The 23,229-nt window shown below is 41.7% G+C and overlaps 1 protein-coding gene across 1 annotated transcript in view; it reads left to right on the forward strand.

Annotated features, from left to right (window-relative positions):
* Positions 1-1,834: 1,834 nt before the first annotated feature.
* Positions 1,835-23,229, forward strand: part of LOC117883399 (ligand of Numb protein X 2-like) — a 43,891-nt gene continuing 22,496 nt past the window's right edge. Inside the window, exon 1 of the mRNA XM_034782669.1 lies at positions 1,835-2,295. The gene's annotated coding sequence lies outside the window, so the exon portion shown is untranslated. The remainder of the gene's footprint in view (positions 2,296-23,229) is intronic.

The raw sequence follows: 23,229 nt of genomic DNA on the forward strand, positions 1-23,229 counted from the left end.
CTCTGTCACCAAATTAAGAACAAGAGCTGTTTGAAAATTATTGAATTTTCAGAAACTTCCATGAACATTTTTTTAAATGTTGCTGTTTATGACCAACTTTTAGTATGGCTGAAAGGTGTCAAGAAATTGAAATTTCAGCAAAGGTCATTTACAAAATTTGTTCTGCATTTTTTCAACCAGCTTTATTAAGAGCCTCTTTTTTCTTCTCTTTCATCTAGTATTTTAAGTACAGCTGGGTAAAAGTGGCATATGCCAATCAATCACCTTTTTCCCAATCTTAAAAAGCTAAAGGATTCATACATTTTCACAGTATTTGGTGGAATTTTTACATAGGTAGTTTAAATATATCAGATGATGGTCTAAGAATCAAGGAGGCCGGATTAGAGACAACCTTAAAAGTTAAATCAAGCCAGTGCTAGGCACCTGGAGAATACCCTAGAACAGCAGTCTCAACCTTTTTCTTTCTGGGCCCCCCAACATGCTATAAAAACTCCATGGCCCACCTGTGCCACAACTGTTTTTATGCATATCCAGTAGATTAAAAACTGTATTAAACTGATAGTCATACAGTTAAACACATACATACAGAATATAAAAAAGTAAAGGATAATATAGGTACAAAAATAAAAAAGTTAATATTATTTTTGGTTTACTTACTCAGTCTGAATCTTGTTCCTGGTGCTGATCAATAGTTGTCAGGACGTGAGGGGTATCTTCGACAAGCATGTGCACATGTCATGGTCACTTTGTTTTCATTCATGTCATGGCTGACCTGCACAGCCCCAGCCCCTCCACCAGCTAGCCAGCCACCCAGGAGACCTGTACAGCAACACAACCCCTCCATCCATGTGGTGGGGCTTGGCTCCTTCAGCCCTGCATGGCAAGGCTCGGGCTTGGGCTTTCTGCCCTAGATCCCAGCAAATCTAACGCCGGCCCTGCTTGGCAGACCTCCTGAAACCTCCTAATAGCCCCCCAAGGGGCTGGGGACCCGTTGAGAACCACTACCCTAGAACACTGTCCGCACACCCAGACATGAAGACACAATCCCTGTACTAAACAGCTTAACTCTAAGGCTCCAACCTGCAAAAATGACAGATGCTTAGTTGGCATGAGTTTAACTTTACACTCTACAAACAGTCCCATTGAACGGACTGGGGATTAAGAAGACATGCAACATATGAAGGAAGGAGGAGAGGGATACAGCCCAAATACGTATAATTTTTATTTACATTTGGCCAGACTCATACAAGCTGAACAGTGACATCCAACTGCTTCTCAGTCTATGCATTATTCATTGGCCAATTACTGACTCCCCACAATAGAAGTAGGATTTAAAGTGGGGATGGATTTCACACTGTTATGCAGACTGTATGGGATTTCACACTGTTATGCAGACTCCTGCCCCATTTTATGTGTGCAGCGGCTTTCTATGGTCTCAGGCCAATCTTCTTTCTTCCATTCAGGATAATAAAAGGGCACATTTTTGGGAGTGGCAGCAGTGTAATGACATTCTGTTCCTTCCCTGAGGAGGGGAGACTGGACAGAGTGGTATTTGCATAGGCACAGGGCAGCAAACCACCTGGATATAATTGCAGGGCACATCTCCCTCTCCCCTCTGGCTGCCAACTGCCAGGAGAGAGGAAAGACAGGGAGTGGCAGAGGAATCCCCCAGAGGGAGAGGCGCTAGGTTGAGTGGTGACTGGGCCGTCTCTCCTCCTACTCTAGACAGGGGCTGAGAGGAAAACCCGAGCTGTGGGCTCCGCGCCTGGGGCCCGCCCCTCAGGCTGGCCGCGCCAGGTGCTCCGGCTGTTCCGCCGCGTGTGTCCGAGCGGTGCGCGCGTCGGAAAGTGACACCAGCCGACGGAGGGGGAGGGGCACCGTGCCCAAGTTTGAGCGCGCGGTGCCAGGCCGGCGGGGGCGCGCGGGCAGGAGTTGGTGCCTGTCAGGTACCCCGGCGGGGCGCGAGCTGGGGGAGCCCAGGTGCCGCGCGCCCGGGGCTGGGCAGAGAGAGCGGGGAAGCGAAGGGTGCCGGCATGGCGCTGGGGAGCGGGCGGCGGCAGCAGCAGCAGCACGGTGCCAGGTGCCCCCGGCCGGGCGGGGAGGGGCCGGGAGCCGTTGCTAGGCGGGAGCAGGGGCCGGGCGCAGACACCTGAGCGGCTGCGCTGCCTCCTCCCCTTACGCGGGTTTCGACTTTCTCCCCCGCCCGGAAACTCGCCGGCCGAGCCGCGCTCGCCACCGCCCCGCTGGCTCCGCCACAGCCCGGCCGGAACGGGACGACCCCGCCTGTGCCGCCAGGTGAGTCCCAGCCCGGCAGCGACTGCGCCCCCCCTCGGGGGGGCTTGTTGGGGGGAGGGTCCCAGGGGCTCCCCGTCTGGTGCCCGGGCCAGCGCAGGGAGGTGGCCCATATGGGGGGAACTGGTTGCGGGGGTGGGGGAGGAGAGGCACAGGGCAATTCTGTGCCGAGCTGCTAAAGGGCCTTGGCTTGGGTAAAATATTTTACAGATCGCTGCCCCCCACCCCCTGTAATTGACATACATCGTTGTAATGTTTTTAAAATAATCCCTTCTCAGTTAGTTTATAGGGCTGCATAAATAAAGCCTCATCCCAAATTGACAGACTTGGCTTGGCTCACTGTTCTCATGACAAGGAAAGTCCCACTCAGGCAGTCCCCTGTAACTGTAGGGTCTCCTTTATTTACTTTGTTGTTTTTATTACTCTTCATCGTGTACCTTTGTAAACATGGTGCAGAGGAATGGCAGTGTGCTATTTAATTTATATTTTAATAGCAAATAATAATTGAAAATATTTGTAGTTGCTAGTAGTTTCCGCAATACCGTCACATTGTTCCTAGTATAAACAGTTCCTGTTTTTATTGTGATTTTGTAATTACAACTTTCAATTCTACATTTTTGTTCTTCTATAATGCAAGTTTATTCTTTAGGATTATAAGATTTAAAGGCTGACCGAGTTTCTGGGTTGGTGTCAAATTTTCCTTCAGTTTCCTTTGATCTGCCAATGGGATTGCCTTTGTCAATTTATTTTGCCTCTCTGGGCAGCATTCTAGTGCTTTTTCACATGTCATTGCTTGTGTGTATAACTTTTGTTCCCAAGTATTCACTAAAGGCCAGGTTGAAAGCACCTAGATGCTTTTGAAAATCCCACTAGTCACCTAAATACCTTTTAAAAATCTGGCCTAAGGATACTATGCTATCTTTTATGAAATCCTTTGCAAAGGCAAATTTCTACTATAATTTTTACTAAACATAGATACACAACCAAGATTGACAACCACAAGAATTAAAAAATGTGTTATGCACTCTAAAGTTATGAAATTAAATAAATAAATGTTCAGTGGTTCTTGCCTTTTTGTTTTAAGAGGCTTTAGGGTGCACTAGCTATATGCATGTATTATTACCTCTCCAAAAGAATCCCTATACCTAATACATTCTTATATTATTCAATACCATTTGGACATGGTTTTTCCCCTCTCCCCCCACACACACTTTAATTGAAAATTTATTACAGATCCTTATTTGTGTAAGTAATCCTTCATCCTGCAAACACTGAAATACATACTTACTCTTCTGTTATTTCGCTTGTTGCATACATTTTTTTTCTACTGAATTGTTTATATTTCTAATTGCATTTTAATTTTATGTCCTCTTATATGCGACATTATTATGCATCATTTCAATGATGAGCTTCATTCTGACAAGTTTACTGTTTTGTGCTGCCAAAATCGAAGAGGTTTTTTAAAATTAATTATTCTGTCACTCCTTTGCATTATTTGGGAGGGGAGCACAGCGCTTACCTCACCTATTTTGCCTTTTGGTGAAAGTACAGTACCATGTCTCCTATGTTCTTACAGTGGGATAGCTAATGCATGTTAGTTATTCTGCGGTAAAAACACTTTCTTAGCATTCAGGAGACAGACTATAATACTGACTCTGATGCAGATGTTGTTCATGGTTTGACAACTTTGATCGCTTTCAGAGTAGCAACTGTGTTAGTCTGTATCCGCAAAAAGAACAGGAGTACTTGTGGCACCTTTTAGAGACTAACAAATTTATTAGAGCATAAGGTTTCGTGGGCTACAGCCCGCTTCTTCGGATGCATATAGAATGGAACATACATTGGAGATATTTATACACACATACAGAGAGCATGTGTGTATATGCTCTCTGTATGTGTGTGTATATATATCTCCTCAATATATGTTCCATTCTATATGCATCCGAAGAAGTGGGCTGTAGCCCACGAAACCTTATGCTCTAATAAATTTGTTAGTCTCTAAAAGGTGCCACAAGTACTCCTGTTCTTTTTGCGGATACAGACTAACACGGTTGCTACTCTGAATTCTGAACTATGTGAACTCACTAATAATTAGCTTGGCCTACTGAAGTGCGCAACACCGGGCAGTAGCCCACGAAAGCTTATNAACTCCCACCTGTTTATGCTCTCTGTATGTGTGTGTATATATATCTCCTCAATATATGTTCCATTCTATATGCATCCGAAGAAGTGGGCTGTAGCCCACGAAAGCTTATGCTCTAATAAATTTGTTAGTCTCTAAGGTGCCACAAGTACTCCTGTTCTTTTATCTCTGATAGCGATTATAGGAGAAACACTGCTCCTTTGCCATTGGAGGTAATTGCCCCTGAATATCTGCAATTTCTGTGGATGTTATGGAAGATTGACTAAAGCATTTTAAACTAAAAAAATTAAAAGAGCTCCCCCAATTTTCCTTATTCCCTTTTTTTTTTACTTACTAGGGAAGCATCTACATGGACACACTAAAGGTGTGAATTTAATGCACATAAATTATAGCACATTAAACCTCTATGGGGACGCTCTTTACTTCCAGACAAGTGTCCTTAGTTTTGACAATGGCAGTCAGAGCAATCATGGAAGATTGCAGGAGTCCTTCCCCCAAAACATTAGTAAGCATCAGGTCTTTGATCTAGCTTGAACATTTAAAAAGTTTTGTATACTTCAGGTGCAACTCACATTTCGAAAGTCCAAAGTGCTCCACTGCTTGCCTTCTTCTCATCTTCACTTTCCTGAGGGTTGCCCCATGTACAGGGCCTGCTCCAGGCACCAGCCGACCAAGCATGTGCTTGGGCGGCACCTTGGGGCAGGGCAGTACTCGATTTTTTTATTTTATTTTATTTTTTTTGATTCGGCGGTGCGGCGCTCGGAGGGGGGTCGGGGGCTTCGGGCGGCGTGGAGCTCGGAGAGGGGTCGGGGGCTTCGGGCGGCGTGGAGCTCGGAGAGGGGTCGGGGGCTTCGGGCAGCGTGGAGCTCGGAGGGGGGTCAGGGGCTTCAGCAGCACTCATGGGGGGGGTGGTACGGCGGGGCGGCGCTCTTCTTTTTTGCCTGGGGCGGCAAAAAAGTTAGAGCCGGCCCTGCCTATGTAGAAAAGCCTTTATAATGTTTCACAGAGATTTAAATTTTATAAGACCAAAATTGATATGTGGTTTAAGATTCAAATTTAAGCTGATCTCACTCCTTCTGTCTGCCCTGTGCTGGTCAAGACATCTTTGTGATGAGGAGATCGAAGGCCTGACAGTGGCATGGTAGATCCTGCTGTGCACACAAAGAGTGTTGATCACTGTACAGTTAGGCCCCCTCTATAAGCAATGAATGTGAAATGGTGGCACTCTTGTCTCGTTAGAGTTAACCAGTTGACCCACATTTTTCATGCTTTAAACTGTACAGATTCCTTTTTGATCTCATCCTCTACCAGCTTGCTAACCAAACATGATGTAAACCTTATCTCTTACTGTGTACTCTCAGGAAAATTTAACTTACAAACCCAGCATTCTCTCTTACTCCTTTCTTACATTAATATTACCATCATAATGAGCCCATCACTGTCCTGTCCACAAAGGAGTGAGGACACGGTCTGATAGGCTACAAGAAAAATATTTTCAGCTCACTTTAAACATTGTGATGTTGTGTCTCAGCACAGGTGCAGAGTGCTGGGCTGATCACCTGGCCCAGAAACAGGGTGTGGCAGTTACTAGACATGTTCTGTATTTGTTTCTGCAGCTGTATAGGATATTTTCATTGTAGGCAACACACCTGGAAGGTCATTCCCTGTTTACTCATCTGATAGCTGAGCCAATCAGCGCTCAAGGGGGGAAATGTTATATCTGCTTAAAACAGCGACCTTGCATCAGTGGCTGATCAGTGCAAGAGCATGCATGTGTCTGTTGTAAGGGATAGATTTGCTGACAATATGGAGAAATGTTTTGGAAAGAGGGAGGATGACATTCTTAGCAAGATCTGAACTAGCCAGGCATGTACACTCCATAGTATGGCCACATTATAGAGACTTAAGGCTAGATTCACAAAGATACTTAAGTGCCTCAGTTTTAGGCTCCACTGTGATTCACAAAACTCCTGACAAACACTGTAAGTACCTAAATTCACATGGCACCTACATTTTCTGAGTTGGAGTGTCCATGCTGCCTTAGTTTCTGCCTTTCTGAGCATGTGCATTGCTGCCTTACTCTAGGCTTATCTCCTGCATACGCTCCAGACCGATTCACGAACAGGAGAGATAAGACAGGTGGGTGAATGCTTATGTATAGTGCCTGATCTAGGAGGCATGCTCAAAGCCTGCCTACGGGATCAGGTCCCATTCAAAATCTGGCTGGCTGAGATGGGTGCGCTATTCTCACCCACCACATAACTTTTAGTGCAGTGGTTAGAGCACTGGCTTGGGATGTCGGAGACGGGAGTTCAATTCCCCCTCAGGCAGAGAGGGAGAAAGGATTTGAACAGGGGGACTCCTACATCCCAGGTGAGTGTGCTAAACACTGAGCTAAAAGTTATAAAGAAGGCAGTGACATCACCACCACCTCCTGCCGCTGTTTTGTGTGCCTGTCTAGTTCTTTCTCAAAGAAACTGCTTAGTTTAGGAGCCTAAACAGCCTGACTCCAGGAGAAGGATTCCTGGTTGTGAATTGCTAGCAGAGATAAGTGCCTCCTTGCAGCCTCGATTTAGGCTCTGAACTCAGAGCAGGGTGGGGTTTAGGATACATCCCTCATGGGCATCTCACATTGGTTAGGTTTGGCATTTCCCTGCTTAATGTGCTGGCTTTGTGGCTTACAGTCTAGGCACCTAAAAGTTGGGCATTGCAACACTCAGCATCACAATGCCTAGTTCCTTTCTGAATCCAGTCTTTAGGCCTTTTCCTCACTGCTTACAAAGGTGTTTTTTTAATCCCAGAGTAGATAAGGTGTATGAACTGTCCTGAGGTTTAAAAGAAAAACAAGGAAAGAAAGAAAGACAAGGCACTTCAGTTTCCTCACCGATAAAAAGGCCTGAGAAAATACCTCTGAAATAAGATCATAGGGCAATGCGTGTACGTGGCAAAGTACAGAAGTTCAAATTTTGCTTTGAAAACTTGTTTTTCAATATGTGTAATGGTGACAATGGGGTGGAGAAACTGTAATACAGAACAAGGTGGATTTTCTGCTTAATAGCTTGTATATAAAAGGTATTCATACATATTCAAAACTGTTTACAATGCTGTCTGATATTTTCACTGTTTTTTATGCAGACCTAAACTGCAATGGAAAGAGACTAGTAAAGAAATAACACCTTCATTCAGAGTTTTACCTACAATAGCACTGAAGTTTAACTCTGTAGAATGCTTTTCTAAATCACTTAAAATATCTTTGTGTGTCCAAGTTTAAAATAGAGATTTCACAATGATAGTAAATGTGATGGGAGTGCCCCCCATCTGTCAAAGTTTGCTACCCCTGGACCAGAGGTTGGAGAAAGGCAAAACAGCAAATTTTAACAGGGCAGCAAAACAGAATACCTAGGTGTCAGTAACTACTACCAGCTGCAAATTATGCCGGGAGCATCACACCTGCATTTGGGACCTGCAGGGGAGACAGCCACCAGTCAGCAAGTGTGCTCCTTAGGACTCAGCTGGGAGGGATGTTTAGGTAGCAATGCTGGGGGCATCTCACACAGGGGGTTAGGCTTCTCCCATGCAGACAACTCTGCTCAGTTTGTTTGGTTAGTGACACCAAGGCTTCTGCAGGCAACTAGGATTTGTTAATTTTAGTGTTAGAACTTGTCTGACTTTCGAAAGCTACAACAAAAAAAGAGTGCCCTTAAATACCAATTGAAAGGGCATCCTCTGGGCATGTACAGGTAAAATGTAGGTGTTATGAACCCCACAATACGGCTATATAGCTATACTTGCCAGAGGTGTGTAAGTGACGTTTAAAAATCAATTAGAAGTTTTGGGGTTATTTGTGACTGTATGGTCCCAGGGAACATTGCAGTATTGGGCGTGTGTTAGTTGTGAGAGAGAATAGACTGTAAACAAAAAGGAAACTGATCAATCTACTGAACAGTTCAACCTAGGTGAAATGCAAAGAGTAAGTCTTCCTTTTCATTAGGTGTTCTTATTAACAGAAATAATGCATTGTGGTTCATAGGTGTCAGGATACCTAGGTTCTATTTTTTGACTGTTATTCTCATTATGTGACTGTGGGCAAGTTACTCATCCTTTCTGTCCCTTAGTTTCTCTCCCCCCCCCCCCCCTTCCCCCATAAAACAGGAGGAATGTGCTCACCCACCTTTTTAAAGTGCTTTGAGATCTATGGACATAAAGCACTAAGAATTTCTGAATTATACTTTTTTTTTTTTATTTAAAGAATTGGGTTTTAACTTGACAGTAATCTCAAAGTGCAATTTAGCTGGAATAGTGTTCTTTATGCAGAACACTTGAGTTGTTATACAGTGTCTTATGAAAGGAGACTCAAAGAGCTTGGCTTGTTTAGCCTAACCAAAAGAAGGCTGAGGGGAGATATGATTGCTCTTTATAAATATATCAGAGGGATAAATATCAGGGAGGGAGAGGAATTAGTTAAGCTTAGTACCAATGTGGACACAAGAACAAATGGATATAAACTGGACATTAGGAAGTTTAGACTTGAAATTAGACGAAGGTTTCTAACCATCAGAGGAGTGAAGTTCTGGAACAGCCTTCCAAGGGGAGTAGTGGGGGCAAAAGACATGTCTGGCTTCAAGACTAAGCTTGATGAGTTTATGGAGGGGATGGTAGGATGGGATAGCCTAATTTTGGCAATTAATTGGTCTTTGATTATTAGCAGATAAATATGCCCAATGGTCTGTGATGGGATGTTAGATGGGGTGGGATCTGAATTACTACAGAGAATTCTTTCCTGGGTGCTGGCTGGTGAGTCTTGCCCACGTGCTCAGGGTTCTACTGATCGCCATATTTGGGGTTGGGAAGGAATTTTCCTCCAGGGCAGACTGGCAGAGGCCCTGGAGGTTTTTCGCTTTCCTCTGCAGCATGGGGCACGGGTCACTTGCTGGAGGATTCTCTGCACCTTGAGGTCTTTAAACCACGATTTGAGGACTTCAGTAACTCAGGCATAGGTTAGGGGTTTGTTACAGGAATGGGTGGGTGAGATTCTGTGGCCTGCGTTGTGCAAGAGGTCAGACTAGATGATCATAACGGTCCCTTCTGACCTTAAAGTCTATAAGTCTATGGCCTGGTCCACACTAACCCCCCACTTCGAACTAAGATATGCAACTTCAGCTACGTCAATAACGTAGCTGAAGTCGAAGTACCTTAGTTTGAACTTACCGCGGGTCCAGACGCAGCAGGCAGGCTCCCCCATCGACTCCGCGTACTCCTCTCATGGAGCAGGAGTTCCGGCGTCGACGGCGAGCACTTCCGGAATCGATTTATCATGTCTAGACAAGTATAGACCTACCCTGAAATAGAGGGAACAGAGAAATGTTATCTATTGACAAACAAGGAAGAATAAAAGGTTTCAGATAATATTTGAAAAAAATGGAGCTGATGAGAAGACACTTATTGCTCTAGATATTGTTTCAGTTTTGCTTCACATCTTGTAGTCTGAAATAGTCAGTCAGTCTCGCTCATTTTATGAGCTGCTGAAAGTAGGGATGGCATAGTTAGCTATCTGAGGGCCTAAAGTTTATTGTTTTTATTGAGCGTTGCATATAGACCACAACTTCCAGAGGTGAGGCATAGAATCAAGACACATCTATTCTAGCTGGACTTTTTTCTAGTTTTCAATTATGATTGAGAGGAAAAGGAGATAAAGTAAAGTTCTTCTTATATAGCACTATAAACATGAATTGTTATTTGCAATACAGGGGAAGATGGAGTCCCTGCTTCAGAGCTAAATCATCCAGAGCCCCATTTCTACAAAGAAAACTGCATGGGCCTGTGCAGAGCCAATTAAACTCAATATAATTAATAGCGAAATGCTCCTTTACCTCAAAGGGAGGTTAAATTCATTTATATAGGACATATTCGGATGCTATGGTTATAAGTGCAATAGAAGAGCCTATAAATAAAACAGAAGATGACAACATCATGGGCAAGAAAGGAAAGGACAAGGGAGAGGACAACATGATTATGTGGCAAATTGGGAGGTGTCAGAGTTAAGACTTTTTTCACTTAGTAATATCAAGAGTGTCTTTCTGGAAAAGTTAGCATAAGATGTCTAGAAGGAACATTTGAGGGCTGCTGTTTAGCTGGAATAATCCTGCCTTATTTTGTTTGATGTGGCTATGCAATTCTTTTTGGTCTTTATTTTTCTCTTTGAAACGGCAGTGAAGTATTTGGCATTACTTATTTTGCAGTGGGACAAACAAACAAAGTAGAAATGTAGAGTGAGATCTTCACCCTCTTTTTGGCCCCTTTATGCCAGGTGAAAGGGGCAGAGCTGCATAAAGCCCTATATCCACCTGTGGGAAGATTTCCTCAGTGTACAAACTGTGGAAGACCACTAAAAGTCTGTCCTGGCTTCTGAGGATTCCCTTGACAGCACTAGCGTGGGGGTGTCCTGGAGCAGGGCCATAGCATGCAGTGCTGTGGAGCTTCTGGTAGCCTAGGGAGGCTGACAACACCCCGGGTTTGTCTAAGTTACGCTGGTGGCATCAGATGTCCCCAGAGAAGCCCATAGTTGGAAGGGCCCAATGTAGCTTAAATCTATCATAGATACCTTCTGCCTTTTGGGCTCCCAGTTATGTGCTGTACCTTTAAGGGTACATCTGCTCTTTGAGCTGGAGGTGTGATTTCCAGCTTGAGTAGACATTCTTGTGCTAGCTCCAATTGAGTTAGTGCATTAAAAATAGCATGTAGTTGTGGCAGTGTGAGCAGCTAGCCACCATGAGCACAATCCCATCCAAGAGCTAGGTATGTACCAGTGGCAGCTAACCCCTCCTGCCATTCACACATCCATGGCTAAATACTATTTTTAGCACATTAGGTTCATCAGAATAGCACGGGAATGTCTCCTTGAGTTGGAAATGATACCTGCAGCTCAAAGCGTAGACATACCCTAAGACGCAGCACCAGTAACATAGTGGCATAAAAAGAAGTGGGTAAACTAATCTAAATTCCATATTCCCCAAATGAGAAGAGGGTAAACTCAGTTTAGCTGTGTTTACCCTTGACTACACTGCTGCACAGCACCTCACCCTTAATGACTGAAGCCCTGAGCTCATGAGTGGTCCTGCAATAGTAAGAAAAAAACAAAAACAAAATCCCACACTGAGTCTCCATTCCATTACACAGGCTTTCCAAAGAAAATCATGGAATTACTATGGCATGAAACTGGTATAATGGAGTGGAGAATCAGGTCCAATGTACCCAATGCTTGGGGGAGGAGGATGGGAAAATCAGTAAGGAAAGTGGATTTTTGTTTCCATTAAGCCATGCAGAGAGGGTGGTGTGTGTGGAGGGGATGTTTTAAAGCCTGGGAAACAGGTATTGTAAGGGAGGGAGAAACAGCTGGATAATGTCTCTAGCAATGCCATGAATGAATCTATTAACCGAACAGGCCTCTCTCTATCTATTAACCGAACAGGCCTCTCTCTATCTTCAGATTTCTAAAGTGTGTGCTGCAAGCACAGCTGATTAAACCTTCTGTGTGATATTACATTTAAAATGGGAACCCAATAATTTTAAAATTAAAAATGTTGACCAGTGTGTAATAATTTTGGAAATATTTAAAGTTCCTTCCCCACTTACTGAAGTAGCTGTTGGTTTTGTGGCACTGAAAGTTATGCTACAGATGATGTATAGTTCTGTAAGCTTGCTAAAAATAGTTAATGGGGCAAGTTTACAAATTGGAGATGGTAGAGTCCTCAGTTAATTATTCTGATAGAAGGGGACAAAAACCGTTTGACATTTCTGTTACTCATTGTGTGCTCCCTGCTATCGTCATCAGATTTTCACGCAACACTCTCATACACAAAATCTTTGTTTCAGTAAGAAATCATTATCTAAATTTCTCCACCAATTTTACTTAAAGCTGTAGAAAATTAAACCACATCATTTTATCCTGGTTTGTATGTCTTTCCAAAGTGGTTGCAGCTGTTGTCTTACTCACAGGTGTCAGTGTGTTTTGTCTGGTTATTACAAACCTCCCTCCCCTTGTTTGCCTGTTCTTGGTCAGATTATTATAGTGGTGCCACCCCTGTAATAGTTAAGGGACTGCCAAGTGTTATACTTATCACCTTGCTATCTAGGGTTTGTAATTCAGACAAATTTTTTTGTTCTGGGCTGAAACTTGGCACATGAGGTCTCGGCACAGGAGTCAGTGGGTTCACAAAATATGGAAACACCTGGCAAGCTTCCCCCCCCCCCATAAACATTCAAATAGTCCAAAAGAAGGCTACAAGAGTGACCAGAGTATTAAAAGGCATGAGATAACTGGATGTGTAGAGTTTAGAAGAAGTGATAGAGGGGATGTAAGTGATCATCAGTTCCTGAATAGTAAGAATTACTAAGGTGGTCAGGGAAGAATCTGGAGGTAACATTTAGAAACTAAAGGGGGAAACTAGTAAACAGAGTTTGAAAAAAAAATCCAGGGATAGAATTGAAGTCTTGATTTATGTCCCTGATTTTGCAACTGGCTTTGTGTGGGTGGATCTCTGCACCTGCACAGAATCCCCCTGAGTTCAAAGGGTCTCCATATGAATTTGAGGGACTGCTCATGTGGAAAAAGTTGCAGTATCAGGACCCATGCAAGGAACTATTTCGGAAGGGGAAGTGCTAGACTAGATGATCCAGGAGGTCCCTTCTAGTTTTTTTAATTTATAATTGGACATGCAGTATTTTATTCATAAAGATTTATTTTTTTCTGACAACTAGAGCAGGCTTATTCTTTAAAATATCTTTCAGTGGCAGTTAATTCTTCCTATGGACTATTGTGTTTTGTTTTTTAGAAAAAACTTGACTGGATTCTTTACCTTTTTGCAGCTAGATTTCATATGCAAGGCCTTAATCTGCATCTATTAGAACTGCAGTGAATCGTTACCAGGAACTCAGATTGCAATGGGCTCCAAACCCCTACATAATAGATGAAGGGAGAATTTGTTATGTGCTGACATTGTTCTCGGTAAGGAATAGACTGGGACAGTCCCTGCCCTGCGAGCCTTAGTCTGAAGAAGTATCCTGTTTGAATCCAGCAGCTCAGTTGATAGCAACCAAAAGTTCTTACCATCTGGTGGGGTGTTCTGTAGCCTGTATGAAATAAATGCAATGTACGAGCGTCCTTGTGACTAGAAACCGCACAGTTGTTGCCAGCTGGCCACCTTGTTGGCAGTCTTGGAGAAAGGGCAAGAAATTAATAGGCCTAGAGAAAACATCCTCCCTCTCTTGTGTATTCTGTCAAGGCAAACTTGAGGAATATTGGCAGGTGACAGTCTGGGGAAGTGTGTGCTGTTGCTCCCCTGTTTTTGTGGATAAAAAGAGGACTTCTGTCTCCTGTGTTGTCACTTCAGCAACTTTAACCAGAAAGGAGAAGAAACTAAAGATAAATATATGTGTGTACACAGTGTAAATATGTACATGCACGCACACAGCTTAGGGTAACAATGGTTCTACAGAAGCTATTGATATTTCTGATATTGGCTCAGACTGACCTTATCTTGGCAAATTTAAGAAAGTGCACAGCAGGAAGAAAACAGAGGAAAGGGAAACAAGTTTTGTTGTTTTTGCTAGTCTCTAAATTCAGTAAGAAACAGCCAAGAAAATTCTTACATGAAAGGACAAAATCCTCCCTGAATTACATCCACATAACCATATTAAAGCTGGTGGAATTGCATAGGTGTAACTGAGAACAGAATGACAATCCTAAATATTTATTTTTAAAAGTCAGAATGCTCTTCTGCCTGTAAACATGCAGAAGGTAGCAGATTGGATAATTCAATGGTCTTTTCTGCTTCTACTGTCTAGAATTTTGAAGTTTTACATAATGATGAGTTGCTTTTCACTTTTCTCCCCCACATTCAATTAAGATATTGGGAAAAGCTTTAATTAGACAGTTTGTAGTTTACATATGGAAAAAAGATAGGCTCAAACTTTGTTCTAGCATTGGCCTCTACCTCCAGAAATTCTAACCTGGGCAGAACAATCCACTGTCGGTTGTTGGTGTCCATGGGTGGCATAGATCTGCCATAGTGGCACAGCCAACAATTGCTATTGTCACCCTGCACAGTTTAGAGTGGCCTGGAGGATCAGTCCAGTGTAGTGTGGGTGCAGAATTGGGGAATCTCAGAAAGGCAGTTTGAAACTTGTCTCCTCCAGATATGCTCTTGGGTTGCCTCTGATAAACCTGACTTCAGCACAGTGAGCCAGATTGAGTCCCTAATGTATCAAGAAGGTATTGAATGTACGTTGGGCCAAACTCTGCTGTGGTACTCTGGTATAAGTCAAGACTTACACCAGTCTAACAGAGCAAAATTTGTCTTATTGAGGAACGTTCATTCAGTTTAGCTTCCCTCACTTCTTCCTCCTGCAGTAAAAAGTCAAAATCCAGCATCTGACATCTCCATCTGAGGCTATGAAATTGACTGGGATGAAACACATTCCACCACACTGGGTAAAATTCTGCTTTCATGTACATCTCTGATATAAGAGAGGGCAGAATCTGTCTTTGCTACTTCATCGCCAGATCACTTGTGGTGGGGAAGAAAAATTAATCCCTTATGCAAATGTCCTATAGAAAACAATCTTCCTATGGGTTTTTCAGCTATCCTACAGAAAATGGAGAATTCTAGCGCAGGGATATAATTCTGAAGTAGGACTATAAAAAGTTATAGAAATTAAGCTTTCTAGATTAATTTATATTAAGATATTAGTTTAATCACATTAAAGTCTAGAGGACTTTCCCATAAGAAATAAGGGGTCAGTATAGAACTGCCATATAATCTGCAAAAGCAGCAATAGCAAATAGTGGGATATCAATAAATGGATTGATGTTTAGATGGGTTAATTTTAAAATAAACATTCTCTCCAGAATCAAAGTCCCCTTTTAAACTAGGATGGGAACTGCCACCTGAAACACTATTCCCTACCCCCATGCTACTTTCACTGGTATATGACAATGGGTAGATGTCTTTCAAGCTGAATTTTATAAAAGTTTCCCAGTTTCAAATACAGTTGTATAATGTGAGGAATGCTGCTCACCATGAAATCTTCAGGGATTATCGTGGTAGATGGAAAGTAGTGCTGCTTTCTTCTTACGTGTATTGTATGGACAACATCCAGATCTGATATGAGCATTGACATGTGCTTATTCAAGCTACTGCAGTAGCTGGCAGGGTTTTACTGGAACAAAGGCATATGCCAAAGACATGCCTATGCACATTACACATTTAAGATCCTGTAAACCATAATGCTGATTTAGTATTATCTTCCTTTCTTTAAAATAAATGGAATTTACAGAGACATAGGAGGATGTGTATTAGGAATGCCTATTGTTCATATAGTTGATAGACACGTGGTCTTCTTCTCAAAAGCATACCAGAACTTTGGAAAGAAGCGCACTACTAGCTACTTGGATGAAGTTTGAGTCTTAACTTCGGGTCTTTTGGTTTTGGTTTGGACCTTGTGTTTTAATTTCAGAAGTTCAGATTATTAATTAAAGTTTAGATGCTTGATCCTTAAATTGATGTTTGTGTAAGCAAGTAGTTTTGTGGAGAGGAAGGGAAAAGGCATCCAGTGGTACAATTTAAGGATGGAGTAACAACCTTATAAACTTATTTTTTTGGACAGACGTGGCTGCCAAGTTCAAAGTGTGTATCAAAGAGAGAAGTGAGGGGAGATGGGTGTAGCAGAAAAAGCATCTAACAAAAATGTATAATAAATAAGGTGTGTGGCAGTCCTGAGGGAAAATGATAAAGCAACTTGCTAGCTGCTTTTCCTGCTACACCTATCACTACTTCTGCTTTCCTGGCATTCATTTTGCACATTCTGAATTAAAATAATCACAAATTAAAACTACCTAACCACCTAAACTTGTCTTCTGAACAATTTACATACCACTGAATCTCTGTTAAATTTGGCCCTCAAGAGACCCATTGTTTAGGTCTTTGAGATAATTATATTTAGACACTTCTGTAAATATGTATTGAACCTTTTTAATAAAAAGGTGGTCGGAGGGAACCCATTTGGAATTATTACCCAGGCAATGTTCCTTTAATGACAGGGCTAGGCCTGGTCCACACTAACCCCCCACTTGGAACTAAGATACGCAACTTCAGCTACGTGAATAATGTAGCTGAAGTCGAAGTACCTTAGTTCGAACTTACCGCGGGTCCAGATGCAGCAGGCAGGCTCCCCCATAGACTCCGCGTACTCCTCTCGCGGAGCAGGAGTACCGGCGTTGACGGCGAGCACTTCCAGGATCAATTTATCGTGTCTAGACAAGACGCGATAAATCGATCCCAGAAGATCAATTGCTTACCACCGGACCCGGAGGTAAGTATAGACCTACCCCTAGATTCTCTTTGTGTTGCATGGATGTGAATTAGGAATAATTATTGAAAAATCAAATCAAATTACACTCTTGTAAGTAAGAAGAGACTCAAGCATAGAGTCGCTTTGCTTCAGAATGTTAGAATTGCTAGATCAATGATGTTGCTGTATCATTAACTGGTCCAAGAAGTGGATATTTTATTTGCCTGCCTTGTCTGGTTTGTTTTACTTCCCCAGGAAGCCTAAGGTACTAATTATTTCCCAGTAGAGTGCCATTCAACCAGTCAGCTACATCCTCCTTTGTAAAGGTGTCATTTCACAGGCAATAGCTTTAAAAAAATGTATGGTCTTGTAACAAATGCAACTAATATGCTGTAACATTAAAAAACTTGCCTCATATTGGGGACCTGATGTAGTACAGCTCATTTTGGAAAGAATTTCCATGGGATAGTTCTAAAATGAGAAGAGGAGATGGTGCATAATAGAAATGCTGACACATCCTCAGTATGAACAATACTGTACTGTCTGGATATTTGAAAGAGTCTGAGCTGGATTCTGATCTTTTACATGGGTGTAAATTGCAAGTAACACAACTGAAGTCAATGGAATTACTTTGATTGCAGTAAAACAGCTAGGTCTAGTCCTCTGTTCTTGTTCTCTGGGAATACCTTAAGTACTCTACACTGAAATTTGTGGCATTCATATAAATCTGGCTTGTAAGGCACTTGTAGATAAATAGGTAAGTCAGCATTTTCTCAGTACTGAAGTGTTCTGATTCTTTCCTCGTGTTCACTGTAAATCAGGAGTCTTTTAATTGAAGTTAGTCACACAGTGTAACACCAGTGAAAGGGGAGGGGGGAATCGGGCCTACTACTGTGTTTGATTTCATTAGTATAACATTTCACACCAGTTTGCAAAATTCATATAAATAAAAGCAGGAAAGAAACTTAGTCCTAGGGTGACCAGATGTCCTGATTTTATAGGGACAGTCCCAATTTTGGGGTCTTTTTCTTATATAGGATCCTATTACCCCCCACCCCGTTTCACATTTGCTGTCTGGTCACCCCACTTAGTCCCCTACTTTAAGCACACACTTAAGTGCTTTACTGAATAGGGATGGATTTAAACACATGCTTAGGTGCTTTGCTGAATTGGGGCCCTTGTTTAGACTAAGGGCTGTCTACACTGGCAATACTAGAGCGCTGTCACGGCAGCACTTTAACGTGGCTTGTGTGGTCGCGCTGAAACTTCCTTGCTCAGGAGGGTGAAAAAACTGTAAATTGCCAGTGTAGACAAGCCCTAAGGTTGTCATACTACCAGCTTCCTACTTCGTTAAGCCTTGTTCCAGAAACCTTTTTTCTGTCTACATTGGCCAGTCAAACCATGCTAGCACATCTTCAATAAGAATAATGTTTTTAATAGACACTCATTTTGAAGTCTGTTTTTAAACATGAGAAAATAGTAATTTCTGGTATTACACCTGCCCCTGATGTCCCCTGCCTTTTTTATGGTTTTACAATCATTTTCTTATTATTCTGGTAACTAGTTTCTCTACTTGTTGCTGTAAGAAATATCCACACAAAATTCTGTGAAATGAACTAACTGAAAAGAGAAAATTATTTTTCTCCAAATCCCCTTTCATTTATTGTAATCTTAGTGGTTAAACAGTGGGTCAAAATGGTTAGGATAGAAGAAAGATCTTTAAATTGGTGATATCTCTTTAAGCTTAGTGTGCTAAAGGAGTGCTAACTTGGCTTTTCCCGGCCAGTACACCCAGAACTAGACAGAGCTTCGTAATAACTTAATAGAGACTGGATTAAAAATGCTCTCAGAGATGGCTTATTATAATAACTCCTAAAGTTAATCATTAAAATGATCACCTTTTCTTTAGCTGTACAAAGACATGCTGATTGTAGCTGCTTTTCTTTGGTGCTTTTACTTCTGGTGGTTTAATCTTTGGCAAGATCAGTAAGCAAAGAACAGTAAGGAACAGCAATAGAATACCAGAATGAATGGTGTCCCCTTTGAAAACGATTCCTGGATTTGATCCTGTTTTGGCCTACCATAAGTGGTGGTGTTTTGTTTTGTTTTTTTTAAACCCAACGTTTTTTAAGTAGTCTGTGCTTAGCAAGAACAGCTACAATTATCTCTGCACCATGGCTGGACAGCAACTGAGCTAGGGTTGTGAAACATATTAGCAACATGAAATGCTCAAAATATGAGCATTACTGTATTTCACATGAACTTGGTCCCTTTTCTGGATGCCAAACTTTCACTCAAGATGGAGCCCAAATTTAGCTTAAAAAACCAAAACTCTTCATTGTGAAAATGAGCAAAATTCTGCATGTTTTTTCCAGCTAATTCACCATTTTATGAAGATGCAAAATTTTGCAATTGTGTGAAAACTGGTCACACAAAGTTGCAGAAAGTTTCACAGTTATTTTCCTATTCTTTCATGCTGTCCTAGATATATTTGGATGTACGTTGCACTGGCTGCTCTCTTTGTTGTCTTTGCTCTGAGCAATCAGGAGGGTGCTGATGCTTACAAGAACTTTATATTTGCATCCATGATCTTAACCAACCCAGCATGCTCTGGATTTGTGTTTTGGCCATCCAAGGAATTTAGATTAATTGTTGCCGCTCTTATTTGTTTTTAATCCAGTAATTGGAATGTTGCATTTCCAGTCTCCCAGGGAAATGTGTTCATAAACTTAATAAGTAAAATAATAATAATGCAATAAACTATTGCATAGTTTACCTAATCTAGGCCTTCACTGTATGTAGTTAGTTAAAAATCCATTTTGAGATTTTTAGCTTGGGGCTTTCCATGGGATCAATGTAGCATGTAAGTGTAACCCACACACCTTCTGGGTGTGGTGTTCTCTCCCATCTAGTGGCACTGAGACCACTTAGGCCTGGTCTAGACTGGGGGAGGGGAATCAATCTAAGTTGCGCAACTTCAGCTACGTGAATAATGTAGCTGAAGTTGACGTACTTAGATCTACTTACCGCGATGTCTTCACTGCGGTAAGTCGATGGCTGACGCTCTCCCGTCGACTACCGGAGTCGATGGGAGAGTGCTCGGCCGTCGCTGCCTGTTAATCCAGTGGGTAATATAGACAAGCCCTTAGAGAGAGAGAGAATGAGTCTGCTCTACAGCCTTAGCTAACAGCCAGTTGGCTTTTAGCTCATATGGTAGAGGCTCATGCACGAAGCTCCAGAGGCTCCAAGTTCGATCCTGACAACCAGCGTCTGTTGGCGTTACATAAACGCTTTCGTCTAATTGCACAATATAAAGAACTTTTAAACTACCAAAATATTTTCTACAGTAAAAATAGTAACTGTATGTTCCCTTATTTTATAATATGTAAAGTTTTCTAGGTCTCGCTGACCATTTTTCTCAAGAATGTAGAAAGAAGTTTGTTTCTACATAACTATGTCAGCTTTTAGTTCAGAATTACAGATGAGCCAAAACCAAAATGGTTTATCTCAACGCCTCAGTTCCTCGCCCTCCCACCAATACATAATTGTTTTTTGCATAAAGTCTTGGACCTAGGTCTTGAGAGACCTGAGTTCAATTCTCTGCTCTGCCACAGACTTCCTGTATGACATTAGGCAAGTCACTTGTGGTTCAGTTCCCCATCTGTAAAGTTGGAATAATACTATTTATCTACCTCATTGGAGTGTTGTGAGGATAAATACATGAAAGATTGTCAGGTGTTTAGATATGAGAATTGCAGGGAAGGGAGCACATGTAAGTACCTTAGATAGACCTGGATCGGATCTTGCACATCTGTGCGCCAAACTGTTTTATTTTTTATGATTGAGCTAAGTGCTGAAAACAGGAAGTGGAAATGTCAGAATTTCAAATGATAGCATTGCAAACAGTGATGCTTTAATATCTGGGTACTTCAAGAACAATCACAATTATTTTTCTCTAAAAGAAGTACTACAGTAATATAGAGAAGCTTAGTACAGTCAGAAGTATAACCTTGGGAAGGGTGGTGTTTTTTTTTTTTTTTTTTTTTTAAGACTAGCATTCCTTGTTAAAATATCCCAATTATGAGAGTATTGAATCAGTATTTGCAAGTTTAAGAATTATAATTTTAATTGGAATTCCATAGCCTGAAATGATACTGAAAGGTTCAGTGTTTGTGTGTTTCTTGGCACACTACATAATTTATTAGTGCTATTACTAATGCTGCAGATGAGCACAGAGAGGGGATCTATATCTGATACAAGGAGTGCTGGAAGCTCCATCACTTGGCACAATTAAAACAAGAATAGTCAATCCACCAACATATTGCAGGGAATAGTTTTGCATTGGCAGAGTAGACAACCTAATAGAGAAAGGAAGAGACCTAATTTCTATTATTCTGTGATTCAGTGTTATAGTACAAGAAAATAGGATATACAGTAGAACCTCAGAGTTATGAACTCCAAAGTTACAAACTGACCAGTCAACCACACACCTCATTTCAAACTGGAAGTACACAATCAGACAGCAGCAGAGACAAACCCCCCCCCACAAAAATACAGTACAGTACTGTTAAATGTAAACTACTAAAAAAAAAAGAAAAATGCTGCTTTCCCTTCTGCGCAGTAAAGTTTTAAAGCTGTATTAAGTCAATGTTCAGTTGTAAACTTTTGAAAGAACAACCATAATGTTCTGTTCAGAGTTGCAAACATTTCAGAGTTACGAACAACCTCCATTCCCAAGGTGTTCGTAACTCTGAGGTTCTACTGTACTTTTATATGTGTGTAAGAACCCATGATGTATTTGGGTAGTAAAGCCAAAACACGACGGTTCCTTCCTAAGAAATTTGCACCCTAGCGCATGCAAGACATGAAATACTGAGAAATCTAGAGGAAAGTTTTTGCTTTCTAGGATTTATTCCTCCTGCTTTATCCTCTTCCTTTTTTGTAGTGTATAGGAATAGGGTAGTATCTCTTTAAATAGTCTGAACTCTCCAGTGGCATTCACTATATTCTGTGTTTTAGAAGCACCCAGAAAATAGTCAAGACCAATAATAGCATGCAGCTAGGCCTTATATGGTTGGGCATATTTAGTAAACACAGTTATTTAGGACCTAACTTTGCCCTGTGGCTTCTTCATACTGTGTGTTTGTGTAGTGCAAAGAGTAAAAGACAACATTTTTCTTAGTGTTCGGGTAGACAAGGCATTTGACTGATGTAGTTGGTATTTGTGGGAAGAATGGGTCTTAGGGACAGATTTGAATAATATAGGGGGCTTGGCACATTGACTTAAGCCACAACCCAGAAGAAGTAAAAAAAAGTGGAAGCAGGGGAAGGAAGCTAAGTGGCGTTGAGAGTGGTATAATTGGCGTGAAACAGGAGAGAAGAAACAAGAGTGTGTTGTGAGATGGAGTGGAGACAGTTGATTTTTGGCCCTTGAAGATGAAGATGAGAAGTTTAAACTTGATAGAAGCTTCCCGTGACGACTCCAGGTGTATTTTAAATTGCATCTTTAGCACTTGAATCTGAGTTTACAGGGCCTGATTGTGCTCTCACTTTTGATATAAGAGTGACTACACTAGAGTGACTCTGTAAAAGCTAATGCACTCAGACCAGTGTGAGAGTAGAACCAAACCCTCAGTGCTGGAACTGCATCCTCCAAACATTTAGTGTAACAAAACTGATTCTTAAGCAGTTGTCTTTGCGGAGTAACTTCTTACTAATTTTGCTTACACAGAACATCTGCTTTTTGTTTGAAATCACTGAACAGCCAGTCGGCATGTTCAAGCTTGCCACCTCACTAGTGCTGTTCACAAACTACTACCTTGCCGACGGGTGTGGGCTGGGTTTCATCACTGATGTGACAGGTTTAGGTTCCCAAACATCTGAAGCAACTTCCTCTTTGTTGAAAAGACAGTGATGTAAGGTAAATCCTATCTGAGCACTTGGAGGAGTTAGACAAATTGGGTGTCCAGTTTCCTACTTTTAAATACGGAACCTTCAAAAATTAGATTTGGAGTTAACAGTGGGATTATAGGGAAATAGAATTTATAAGAAATATATTTACTGGATTCAGATACGGAAGTCTCTTTCCCACTAGTCTAGAAATGATTTACCTCCTCATGTTGTAGCACAAAGAGCAGAGAATGAAACCCTGTAGGATACATTTGAAAAGGCCTACAGTGGTTTATCAGCAAAAGTAGGAGTGAATTCTTGGCTTTCACTGAGAAACTATGTATTGTTTAATCACCTGCCAAAATGTTTTATGCAACTATTAGAACATGTAGTATAAACCCAAAAGCACAGCTGTGCCTCTGTGTCTTACTGATAGTTATTGGGCTTTGGAAAGCGTTGGGTGAACAGGTGGGGGTGTTAAGTTGATGGTATTGGGCTGACTGAATGCAAGTATTCGGTGGTGTCAGGGGCTTGTCTGAAGTTGTAATATTACCTCT

This window comes from Trachemys scripta, chromosome 9 (assembly GCF_013100865.1).
Source record: "Trachemys scripta elegans isolate TJP31775 chromosome 9, CAS_Tse_1.0, whole genome shotgun sequence".
NCBI lineage: Eukaryota > Metazoa > Chordata > Testudines > Emydidae > Trachemys > Trachemys scripta.